Consider the following 10,529-nt stretch of genomic DNA (forward strand, 5'->3'; position numbering starts at 1 on the left):
GGTCAAAATAAGTGAAACCGGCCACTTGAAAAATTTTTGTATCCAATCTTCAAGTCATCTATGATTTTTGGTAGATATATGAGTACACTTTTTCCCCTAAAATATTTTTCAAAAAAAAAGTTTATTTTTGAAGTAATCAGGTATTGAAGTTTTGGGTCATTTTATTTTCATTTTATTATTACTTTGAAACAAATAAAGATAATTAAGTAATTTTTTTTTAAATTGAAGCTCAAAGTCTATACTTTAAAGATGAAATAAAGCGATTGCTAAAAAATGAAAATTTATAATTGTTATTAACAATTCTTTTAAACAATTTTAAACGTTCTAAATGCTTTTGAAAAATTAAATTACGATATATTGATGCGCAAAACTATAAGGATTCATTTAAAAAAAAGAAAAATCAGTAACCTCCAATATTATAGAAATTGTGTAGATTTTTCTGCAAAAATGCAGGCGAAAATCGATTTTTAATCTTAAAAATCCGCTTGAAAGCGTGAAGTTTCTAACAAAACAAAAGAGGATCTTATTTATTCGTTTGCAATTTTATCTTTTTCCAGGAACTTGAGTCAATTTTCGCCTGCATTTTGGCAGAAAAATCTACACAATTTCTATAATATTGGAGGTTACTGATTTTTCTTTTTTTAAATGAATCCTTATAGTTTTGCGCATCAATATATCGTAATTTAATCTTTCAAAAACATTGAGAACATTCTTCAATTTGCAATTGTTTAAAAGAATTGTTAATAACAATTATAAATTTTCATTTTTTAGCAATCGCTTTATTTCATCTTTAAAGTATAGACTTTAAGCTTTAATTTAAAAAAAATTAACTTGATTATCTTTATTTGTTTTAAAGTAATAATAAAATGAAAATAAAACGACCTAAAACTTCAATACCTGATTACTTCAAAAATAATTTTTTTTTTGAAAAATATTTTAGGGGGAAAAAGTGTACTCATATATCTACCAAAAATCATAGATAACTTGAAAATTGGAGATAAAAATTTTTCAAGTGTCCGGTTTCACTTATTTTGACCCTTCTATTATATTAAAAGAGGTTCTTCAATGAAATTGTGTATTTATTGTACATTAAAGAAAAGGTACAGGTAGATACAAACAGTAGTGCACACAGCAACCAACTGAACATATAGACAATGAAAAACGACGATGTGGGAATATACTGAACATTAATATCACCACATTCTTATTTTTCTCTTACAAAATGATAGGAAACGTCGATATGTTTTGTACGTTTATGAAAAACTGGATTTTTGATTAGCTTAATGGCAGTTTGATTATTATCGATATACAAAATTGTTGCACAATTCTACACTTTACCAATTTCTGAAAATAGAAGTCAGAAACGATTTCCACACGATTTCCTTCGACGCACTTGACGCAGCTACGTATTCTGCCTCAGTGGTAGACAGAGAAACTGATCTCTGACGTTGACTGATCCACGTTATTGGACCACTGCAGATTTTGAAGACGTAACCAGTAGTAGATCGTCTAGTGTCTTGATCACCATCGATTTCTATTCCGAGATAAAAACCAGGTCGACAGGTTATTACTTTAAACTTTCGTTCCAACTGTTTGACCACTTCATACAGAACTTTTTTATCTTGTCCTAAAATGAGACCATCATCAACATAAAACACGAGAATAACTTTGAATCCCTGACACTTACAAACATAAACACACTTGTCAGCTTGACATTGTTTAAATCCTAACTCTTGCAGAAAATTGTGAAACTTTCGGTTCCAACAGCGAGGCGCTTGTTTTAAGCCATACAAGGACCTTTTTAATTTGCAAAATAAGTTTCTTGAATTCGAGACTCCGTCCGGGACATCCATGAAAACTTCTTCCATCAGTTCACCATGAAGAAAAGCAGTTTTTATATCAAATTGGATTATTTTCATTTTTCTTTTAACAGCCACAGCCAAAAAAACACGGATCGTATCAAATCTTGTAGTTGGAGCATAAGTCTTGGTGTATTCTTCTCCTTCCACTTGCGAATATCCTTTCGCAACTATTCTTGCCTTGTAGCATTCGATTGATCCATCAGGTTTCCTTTTGACTTTAAATAACCATCGACTTCCAATACTCTTCTTGTCAGGTGGTAGATTGACTAACTCCCACGTATTATTTTTATTAAGAGCATTTAGTTCCTCATCTATAGCTAATTTCCAGTTTTTGACATCAGGACTGGACATCGCTTCCTGGAAAGTTTGTGGTACATCTAAATCAACGAGATTTACCTCGTAACGTTTGGGAGGGCGTAGAGAATGACCTAGACGCAAGACTCTGTTGTGAACATTTTCGATAGGAATATCTTCTATCGACAACTCTTTTTCGTCGTCAAGTTCTTGAAGGTCGTTTTCTTCTATTCGAGGGTCAGGAATTTGCTCCGACAAGGCGTTGTTGTCTTCAAGAAAAATCGAAGTTGTATTTTTTCTCGGAAGTTCCAATTCAGAATTTTCTTTAAAAACCACATGTCGAGAGATTATGATTTTTCTTGAGTTCAGATCAAATAACCGATAGTTCGTCGAATTATTTTCATACCCCACAAGAATAACCTTTTTTCCTTTTGGCTCAAGCTTAGTATGCTTTTGTTTTGGCATGAGTAGAAAAGCTTCACTTCCAAACACTTTAACATGACTTAATGTAGGTTTCCGTTTATTCCATATCTCATACGGCGTAGAATTTGGAGTTTGAGTTGTCTGTGTCCTGTTTAACAAATAAACTGCGGTGTTCGTCGCTTCTGCCCATAGGTACTTCGGCAGATCCTTTGTGTAGAGCATAGAGCGAGCTGACTCTACTACTGTTCTATTTTCTCTCTCCAATCTGGCATTTTGCTTAGGTGTATAGAGAGCGGTTTTCTCATTTTCAACACCTTGTGAGGTTAGATATTCACGAAACTCACTATTACGAAATTCCGTCCCATTATTTGAGCGCAATGTTTTCATTGCAAATCCGAACTTGTTTTTACACTTGTTGAAGCAAGTTTCTTTGAATTCTTTGAAGCACTCGAGACTGTCTGATTTGTGTTTTGATAAACTTCACTGACAGGTAAGAAGATGCGTCATCTTTAAAGAAAATGTAGTATTTTGCACCACCTACCGAATCAACCGACATAGGACCACATAAGTCTACATAAGTATATTCACCGGGGACTGTATTTCTACGATTATTTCTGTCAAAATGCAACTTATGCTGTTTACCATACTGACAACATTCACAAAAGAATTTATTCTTCTCACTTATGTCAACACATTCAACAAGATTTTTACTTGTCATCTCACACAAAGAATTCACGGTGATGTGTCCTAGACGCTTATGCCACAATTTCAAATCAGCCCAAGAAACCACGTTCACTTCAGCATTTAAAATCGTAAGAAACAACATCAAATAGAGATTACTGGAGTCACGAACCGCGCACGCCACTTTTTGTCTTTATCATACACTTAAACAGACGACTTTTCTTTCACAACTTTCAGTCCCTTTGAGGTTAGAACTTCCTCAGAGAGCAAATTTCTTTTAAGCATTGGAATATACAGAACGTTTGTAATTGTCGAATCGTACCACACATCATTAATTAGTTTCTTTAATTTGACAGTACCAATACCTTCAATTGGTAATCCTTGCTGATTTGCAAGAGAAACTTTGCATTCTTCTGTCATTTCTTGAAAAGTCGAGAAAAATTCTCTACGATATGTCATATGAACAGATGCTCCAGTATCCATTAACCAGTAATCGTCACTTGAAATTGGTAAAGCACATACAGTTTCTCAAATCCCTACACTAAAAAAAGCAGATTGATTATCTTCCTTCGATTTTGGATTATTATTTTTCACTGGATTCGAACAATTTCGCGCAAAATGTCCTTTTTCCCGACACCTGTAACAAATCACTTTTGGAAAATCCGGTTTATTTTCATTTTAAAATTCTTCGTAGTATTTTGATATACACTCTTTTGACTTGAAGATGCCAGAAACGCCGATTGTTGTTCTTCAAATAAGGTTAGACTGGCTTCCTCGTCAAGAAGTCTCTTTGTGAGAGTCTGTCTTGCCTCTTCTATAGAGCCATGCTTGTCGAAAATTCCTAAATTTCGTCGGTAATGTAGAAAATAGGACTTGGAGAGGCCGGCCATGTTCACCGGTGTAAACTGTCAGGTTGCACCGGAGAACGTGGTATCGCTGATGACCCAATCATATGATAATTCGCGGCACATCGAATACTTTATAATTTTGGTTATGAAGAGAAAAGACATCGACGGCCGCCAAGGAAAACGTAATTTAAGCACCATTTAATTAGTTTGTCCGTATATCTTAATTTATTCTGTGATTTACTTGTCCTTTTACAATTTTAATTTATTTTGTGATTTTATTTGTCCTTTTATAATTTTAATTTATTTTGTGATTTTTATCTGTCCTTTTACAATTTTATCTTTTCAACATTATATACATGTTTACTTTTTTTGTTCTGTTTTTATACCTGTTTACAATTTTATCTTTTGACTTTTTACACTTTTTTAACATTTAGTTTTTTATTCTTGTGCTGTAAATTCCGCTTTTATATTAAAATAGTTTTAAATTTTAACTATTGACGCAGGAGAACAGCAGAGAAAGGACAAAGTCGCATCAGCGACAGAGTTGGAGCGCCACCCTCGAAGTCTAAAGTCTTACGACAGTTCCGAGGGTGGTCAAGGGGCTCCAAAAGAAGGGTTACGGGTTTTAGAGGGTCGTGGCCGGCAGTAGGTCTCCAGCTTATTAAATTAATTATTTCATTTATTTTGTTTTATATTTTCTTTTTTTTTATTATACCAACCCCACATAACCTTGGAGTGCGGAATCCACGTCCGAACGAACATGTTCACGTGCCCTTGGATATCATAGACGTTGCATCAATGCTTTGGCAATGCTATGACGTCTATGTATCTAACGGAGGCGATTCAAGGTCCATCTTGGCCAGATAGTAGTACCCTCTTTAGGCTCGCTCGTTCCTCGATACGGGACAAGCAATAAAATAAAAAATATATGAAATGGACAAAAATTCAAAAAATATACTCGAACTGGGTACCTTCAAAGGGGGTAATCCCACCATCAATTCTGAACAGGTTCAAGCCCTGGTAGTCGGTGCAGATGGCTCAAAGGATTTTGGAGGGAGCCAAATAGGTAATCAGCTGACAATCTACGAAGTAAATGTCGCTAATCAGTTCCTGGCTATTCCTGGAATATTTAAAAGCGTGCGTCAAGCATTTAAACGCCAAAGGAACGTCAGTCGTGACATCCAGGATGGCTTCACGGTTTTGGAAGGTGCGTTCTATATAATTCGTAATAATCTGCGTTTTATCCCCGAGCCATTTAAAGACCAAGAGCCACAAACTCCAACTGTGGGAACGCCACGGCAAACGAGGAGTGCTACTGCAACTCTGGATAATGCATCTGAAGGCCTTAATAAGGCAAAAAAGGTTAATGAGCGCCCCAGGGAAGGTGTAAGCCCAGATGTGAGTCCACAACAAGCGACTCAAAGCGAAAAGAGGATTAATCGAAAGCATGCTCCACAGCTTAATTCTGAGTCGCTAGTTGGAACTAAAGAAACGTCCTCAGGTAGTCCTAAGAAGACGGAGGCGCATGATTATTCCCCAAATGTCATTTTACCGAATTGCATTTATACGAACTGTTATTTTAACGAAATGTCACTTTTACGGATTGTCACTTTTGCGAAAAATCATTTTTGCGAAATATAATTTTTACTAATTGTCATTCTTACGCATCGTTATTGTTCCGAAATGTTATTTTTTCGAATTATCATTTTTGGGTAAAAATTCCTGAAGTGGGCAACGGATTTTCCAAGGTTTGCAATTTCTATAATAAACTTTATAACAACACGGAAAAGTTTATGGGAGAGAAGCCGTCTCTCACTCGTTTTCTGCTTTATCTCTAAAGAGAGCTCTGATGCCCCACAGTAGGACAGCAGCAGTCTCAGTGGGTGAAATGAGCTACCAAAATGGGGCTGTTACTTTACCATAGGTACAAGTCACGCAGCGCCACCACAACAGGTACAGCGACTCGCCCAAAAACTTTTCCGTGAATAAAGTACTAATAGAGGGACAAACAGTCACCAAGTTTTATTTAAAAATATTCATTTGTTTATTTTTTATAAACAATTTAATTTTAATGTAACATTTATTTAAAACATTTATATCTCAGAACTCGATTATCAGATTTTGATGAAAATTTTTGGACACAATTAACGAAGATTTGAGCTTTTTAAGAAAAATTATTTCAATGTTGAAAAAATTATTTATTTAAAAAATAATTAACTATAATAATCGTCGTATTCATTCATTCATTCTGTCCAGTCTGTCCACACCTGAAGTTAGTCATGGTTATTCTTTTGTTTTTTATTCGTTTTGATAAAAAATAGAAATAAAATATGAAATAACGATTTTTTAACAAAATTCATGCTTTTGTTTTTTTATATGTTTTGATAGATAATATTACATTTCTTTATTTTGTTATTATTCTTTTAATTTAATAATATTATTTTTATTTCTTAAATAATTCAAAAATATTTTTATTAATTTAAAAAAATTATTAATATTATTATATTATTCATTATTTTTTTTTTGTTGCCTAGGGACTTTTGGGAAATCTGCCTACAGATACCTTGGATTCCGCACTCCAAGGTTATGTGGGGTTGGTATGATAAAAGAAGAGGAAATACAAAAAAAAAGAAAAAATAAATATATAAAATAGTAAATTTAATAAACTGGCGACCTACTGCCAGCCCGACCCACTAAAACCCGTAACCCTTCTTCTGGAGCCCTTTACCCTCCCTCGGAACTGTCGTAAGACTTTAGCCTTCGAGGGTGGCGCTCCAACTCTGTCGCTAATGCGACTTTCTGCTTTTCTCTGCGGTTTTCCTGCGGCCGTAGTTAAAAAAAATGATTAAAACTATTTTAAGCGGAATTTACAGCACAACAATAATAAAAAAAAAATTTTTTTAAGAAGTTTAAAAAGTCAAAAGATAAAATAGCAAACGGATATAAAAAAGAAAAGAAAAAAAGTAAACACGTATATAATGTTGAAAAGACGAAACTGTACAAAGATGAATAAAAAACACAAAACAATTAAAAAATGTATAAGGACAAATAAATCACAAAATATATTAATAAAAAACAAACAAACGCGAGCTTTAGCGCGCATTTTTTTAGCTGTCACCTGTAATAATTTCAAAAGATAACATTTTTGTAATTTTTCCTAAATTTTTCGAAGAATTTTTTATTGAAATTTTGTAAAGGTTAGCGAATTTCTTTTGAGTAATGATAATAATAATAATAAATTAAATACTTTGTTTGGCGGGCGTGACATTTACTACTTATTTATATTATTTATAAAAAAATTTTAAATACAAATTTCATAAAATTCAATTATTTTTTTAATTTCTAAATAAAAAATTATTCCAAAATAATTAATAAAAAATAATTTTTTCTCGATAGTTTTTCAAAAATTAAATTATTTCAGAAAATCAATTTTAAATCTGTAAAGTCTAATTATTGTTAAAAACAGGAAGAGTTTGAAATATATAAAATGTTTTCAATGCTGAAGAATAACAATCAGAATTTTCTTATGAATTCTTGAAATTGAATATTATTTCAGCACTTTTGACAAAATTTTCTGACTTTTTCCTGATTTCCCTGAATAAATTTAGAAAAATAGTGATTTTGTGTAGAATTCTTCTGAATAATTGAATTTTTGAATGTTAATGACATGAAAATAATATTAATTTATTTTGACTAGAAAACTATTAGAAACAAAATAACAAATAAATAATTAATTGTAATTAAATGTAATTTATTTTTGATAATTAATAAGTCGAAAATAATATAATGAACATATTTTTCATTATCGTCTCATTGGCATTCACGCTTTCATTAATTTTCATGTGACATGTAATGTAAAAATTACATTATTGTTATATATATATATGTTAAAAGTGAAACAAGAAACTTGACGCGCGCTTAAGCGCGCGTTATTTGTGCTAGTTGTTAATAATAAACAAATGAATAATTAATTGTGTTCTGGACCTTTTTCGTAAAAATACCTAAATAAAAAAATTATTTTTACATATTATTGTCACTAATATAAACAATAATGTAGTAAAATAATTCTACTAATAATCTTAAATTTTATATACTTATTCTGTATTTCAGTTTTTAAGAATACTCTGTGTTCTTGGTGAGTGTGCAATGAACTTATGGAGCTCCCACTGCAAAAACTAGTGTCTTCGAAACGTCTTATTTTAAGACATTAGACGTTTTGAAAACGTCTAGTCTGGAATAAATGACTAATTCATCTGTCTTTCATGCAAAGTGTCTAAAAATTTGAGACACTTCTTGCGTCTTACAAATGTAAACAAGTCACTTTCAGTGCTTATAATTTAAGACATATAATGTAGACTGTAAAAGTGTCTACATTTAAGTCATTTTTGCTAATTTAAGACGTTTTCGAAGTAAGACACTTTGAATAAAAGACATTTTGTGTATTCGAGTATCTTCGGTAATATTCGTCTTGCCTCGTCTCGATGAAAGTTTCCCGCGCAATATCAATGCATACATGCATTTTTAGGTTATGTATCGATTCAAGCAGAAATTTCATCTGAATGAAGACACTTTAAACGTCTCCAAAATAGTCACTTTTAACGTCTTCCTGAAAGACATCCCAAAACGTCTTACAAATGAGGACAAAAGTGTCTCAAATATAGACACCTGTTTTTGCAGTGCCACGTCAAGTCGCGACGCACGGAACAACGCGACCGCGCTCACAAAAAAATTCACAATTAATAAAATATTTCGATCTACAAACTTTTTCTTTCAGTTATTTAATCCTTGATTTATATATTTTAAGGTTCTGAAAAAAAAAATTTACAAAAAAGGTCCTGAATACAATTAATTATTAATTTGTTTATTATTAACAATTATTTTTTACACTAAATAATTGTTTTCAACATTGAAATAATTTTTCTTAAAAAGCTCAAATCTTCATTAATTGTGTCTAAATTTTTTTTATCAAAATCCGATAATCCAGTTGTCACTTTTGCGAAAAGTCATTTTTGAGAATTGTCATTTATGCGAACTGACATTTTTTCGAATTGTCATGTGTGCGAATTGTCATTTATGCGAACTGACATTTTTTTGAATTGTCATTTTTACGAAATGTCACTGTTGCGAATTGTTATTTTTGCGAAAATTGCTATATTAAACTTTTACGCATATATATAGATTTACTATAACAATTTTTGCAAAAATGACAATTCGCAACAGTGATATTTCGTAAAAATGACAATTCGAAAAAATGACAGTTTGCATAAATGACAATTCGAAAAAATGTCAGTTCGCATAAATGACAATTCGCAAAAATGACTTTTCGCAAAAGTGACAATTCGTAAAAATTTCAATTCGCAAAAATGATAATTCGTAAAAATGATAACTCGCAAAAATGACGTTTTGGAACAATAACGATTCGTAAAAACGACAATTCGTAAAAGAGGCATTATTCCTGAACTGCCCCCCAAAAAAAAAAGTTCTTGGATTTCCTTTATACTTTGGAAATATGTTACCCTAGTAGGTACAAGTTACTACATCAATATACAGGTCCAACCCCCCACCCCTATCAAAAGGGTGGGGGGTTAAAATTTCAGCTTAAACTCGAACATGCATTTTTTAAACATTTGTAGTTTCTACTTAAATTATTCGATTAAAAAAAGTAAGTAGTGTTTTAGAAAGGTTTTTTTGTGTACTTTTAAAATATTTTATTTATTTAATAAAAAAAAAAATTTTTTTGGAAAAATTTTTATAAATAAATAGTTTTTTGCAATTTTGTGCAAGTTCGGCAGTTTTTATTTTCTTTTTAATAATCTCAAATGAAAGCTTGGGATTTCCCCTAAAAGAAGATATAAGTCTGAAAATGGGCCGAAACAATTTGCCAAAGATCTAAGTGTAATAAGTAAAATTTGTCAGTCCGCTCGCGCACTCCAGCGCGATGAACAGTGGGATTTTTTTTCAACTTACTATTGAAAATTGTCTAGAAACTACAAATTTTATCGGATGTTGATGTTCTTGATCTAAAATTACTAAGAGATCCATCAAAATATAAATAATAAATAAATAAAATAAAAAATAAATATTTATATTTATTAATTTATTATATATTATTTATAATATTATATATTATTATTATATTATTATTATTATATATTATTATATTACTTATTATATATTTATTAATTTATATATAAATATTTATATTTTTAATGAAGTAAACCATTATTCAGTTAAAACAGTTTACATTTAAATGCATATAAATAAATATATTTTTTCTGTGAAAAAAGAACAAAGTTAAATATTTCTTAACTTATAATGTTTATTAAAATTTAATGAATAATTTAATGTATTCCCATTTCATTAAGGAGTTCTTTTTTATGATAGTAAATATAAAAAAAAAGAAAAAATTTTGTTTGATCAA

This window comes from Leptopilina heterotoma, unplaced genomic scaffold, assembly GCF_015476425.1.
Source record: "Leptopilina heterotoma isolate Lh14 unplaced genomic scaffold, ASM1547642v1 Lhet_468, whole genome shotgun sequence".
Taxonomy (NCBI): domain Eukaryota; kingdom Metazoa; phylum Arthropoda; class Insecta; order Hymenoptera; family Figitidae; genus Leptopilina; species Leptopilina heterotoma.